Source organism: Myodes glareolus, chromosome X (assembly GCF_982192425.1).
Source record: "Myodes glareolus chromosome X, mMyoGla1.1, whole genome shotgun sequence".
NCBI classification, from domain to species: domain Eukaryota; kingdom Metazoa; phylum Chordata; class Mammalia; order Rodentia; family Cricetidae; genus Myodes; species Myodes glareolus.
Genome location: NC_142053.1, coordinates 28,364,808 through 28,367,469, shown reverse-complemented (window position 1 = coordinate 28,367,469; position 2,662 = coordinate 28,364,808). Strand labels below are relative to the sequence as shown.

The 2,662-nt window shown below is 42.7% G+C and overlaps 1 long non-coding RNA gene across 1 annotated transcript; it reads left to right on the top strand.

The window, feature by feature from the left end:
* The first annotated feature begins 323 nt into the window (after positions 1-323).
* LOC125410669 (uncharacterized) lies at positions 324-2,662 on the top strand. The gene is made up of 2 exons (XR_007235161.3): positions 324-608; positions 1,182-2,662. It is a non-coding gene; the product is annotated as an uncharacterized LOC125410669 (long non-coding RNA).

The following is a 2,662-nucleotide window of genomic DNA, read 5'->3' as shown; positions in this document are numbered from 1 at the left end:
TGGTTACATTTAATTACAATTTATTCATATATAATATCCAATACACTGCTTTTTTATTCCTAAAATGAAACCACACTAAACTTGCCATAATACATAAGATCTTCTTCTACTTAGGAAATATGTATGAGAATGTGTGTTGTGTGTTATCTTTAAAGTAAACATCTTCTGTAGAATAAAGACTTTGTAGGTCAACATTGGGCTTTTTAAAGAAAGGTATTTTAATGCTTAAAATAGTGGCTTGTCTTCTTTCAAAGCTATAAAGAAGTACAAAAGATGACTATATTGTTTCAAATCATTATGTATAGTATCGTACATAGGAGACTTTGAGCAAAATTGCAGTGACTCTACTATTAAATGAGGACATCTGCTTTTTGTTTTGAAACAGTTGGCCATCAACGCCCAATGTGATACCATGCAGTTTCTTGCCATTCGGAGCTAGAATTCTGTTGAGTGCTATACTCATCGAGGGGCTTTAGACCTTCCCTGCGAGGCTGACATTCATTCAGGCTTAGCATAGAGGACTTCTGGAATTTGCAGAGGAAGTAATGAGGAGTTGCCAGGTGACAAGTCATCATAATGTGGCCCCCAACATTTGAAGGCCACCTGAGGTAATTCTTTTTTAATGTTTTAAAAGACATTATCAGTAACCTGTACAGTGGTTCACATCTGGAAATCTCACTGCTACCACTCCATAGGCTGAGGCAGGGGAATCATTGTGATTTTCTTTTTTTTTTTTTTTAATTTTTTAAAATTTTTTTTTATTTATTATTAAATTATAAAAGTTTCCATTTCAGCCCCTCCTCCCACCACCCTCCCACTCCCCCCACTCCCTCTCCCCCTCCCTCTCCATCCCCCAGAGCAGTCAGGGTTTCCTGCCCTGTGGGAAGCCCGAGTTCCTCCCCGCTCCCTCCAGGTCCAGGGAAGGTGAGAGTCCAAACAGACTGGAGCGCCAAAATCCAGTACATGCAGAGGAAGCAAGTCCCAGTGTCATTGTCAATGGCTTTTCAAAAAGGCTCCGGGCCAGCCACATTCAGAGAATCTGGCTGGATCATGTCCTCGTTCAGTCCCAGTCCAACAGGCCTTGGTGAACTCCCATTATATCAGTCCCCTTGTATCAGTGGGTGCTCGCAACAGGCCTTGGCCCACAACCATACTGATGAATATTTTGCATGTCACCATAGAACACTCATCTGGCGATGGATGGAGATGGAGGCGGAGAACCACGTTGGAACACTGGACCTAGCTCCCTAGGTCCAAATGAGAGGCAGAAGGAAAGAGATCGTGAGCAATGAAGGCAAGGGCACAGGAAACCTTCATCCGACGTTGGATGGCGATACAGATGGAGACCCATATTGGAACACCGAACTGAGCACTCCACAGTCCAAATGAGGAACAGAATGATGAAGAAAATAAAAAAAAAGTAATCAGGACTGCGAGGGATGCGAGCACCCACTGATACAAGGGAGTGATTTTCATGCTATCCAGACCTGTATACTTTATTTCGGGCTACATCAAATAAAACACCAAACCAAAAAAGAAAAGCCCAAACCAAAAAAAAAAAAAAAAAAACAGAAACAAAAAGAGTCTTGGTAGCCAGTTACAATAATATTATGGCTTAGACTCAGCCTTGTTCTCAGGAAGCAATAGGCTTTGGATGGAAGGCTTCTCTCTGGAGTTCTCTGTGTTCTCTGGAGAAGCCCTTGACATAAGCCTGGGTCGCTTTGCCATGCTACAGGAGACAGGTTAGGGGTGCATCCCTGAATGTTTCCCAGTGACTCACTTTGGAGTCGGTCTTACTTGTTTGGGAACAGTAACTAGGAAGGCCTTCTGAAGGTCAGTGACAGCCAGGCAATCATTGCTCTGGGCTCAGGCGTTAGCAAGCCTGTCTGTGGTCTGGTTGTGGCTTCCCCTCCCCAGATCTTTTAGTTTGTTGAATCGATTGCTGGGGAGAGATAGACAGATTTACATAGTAAGTCTGGAGCCTCAGGAAGAAAGAGATCGCTTGTCTATAGCTTTTCTCAAAAGAGTATTATAGTTCCTAGCTCATTTTTCGTAGATTTCTTGACCCCTCAAAGCCATTTTTAATCTTGTCTTATAATTTTCTTTACACATAATATTATTTATACTTATCTATTTCAAGAAGAGACTTATATGTTTATTTTTTACATTCCCCCACCAGAATGTGGTTCCTTGGGGGGGGGGGACATTCTTTGCATTTTCCATCTCTTTATCCCAGTCCTTGAAATCCCGCCTGCTGTGGTGGTAAGTAGATACACTTCAAGCGTTTGTCAGAGTGAATGACTGAATGAAATAGCCAGAAGGAGGCAACAAGGAAAAGTACAAGGCATCTTCCTAGTGCGGGAGAATTGTCTGTAATTTGTCAATCATGTTTTAAATAAAACGCTGATTGGCCAGGCAGGAGGTGTAGGCGGGAAAACCAGACAGGAAGTGGAAATGATGCAAGGAGAGCAGAATTCTGGAGAGGAGGAAGTTGATTCCTCCCACTCCTGCCCAGACCACCGAAGCAGCAGGATGTAAGCTGCCCCACTGAAAAAGGTACTGTGCCACATGGCTAAAGTAGATCAGAAAAATGGGTTAATCAAGATGTGAGAGTTAGCTAATAAGTAGCCTGACCTAATGGGCCAATCAGCATTATAACTTA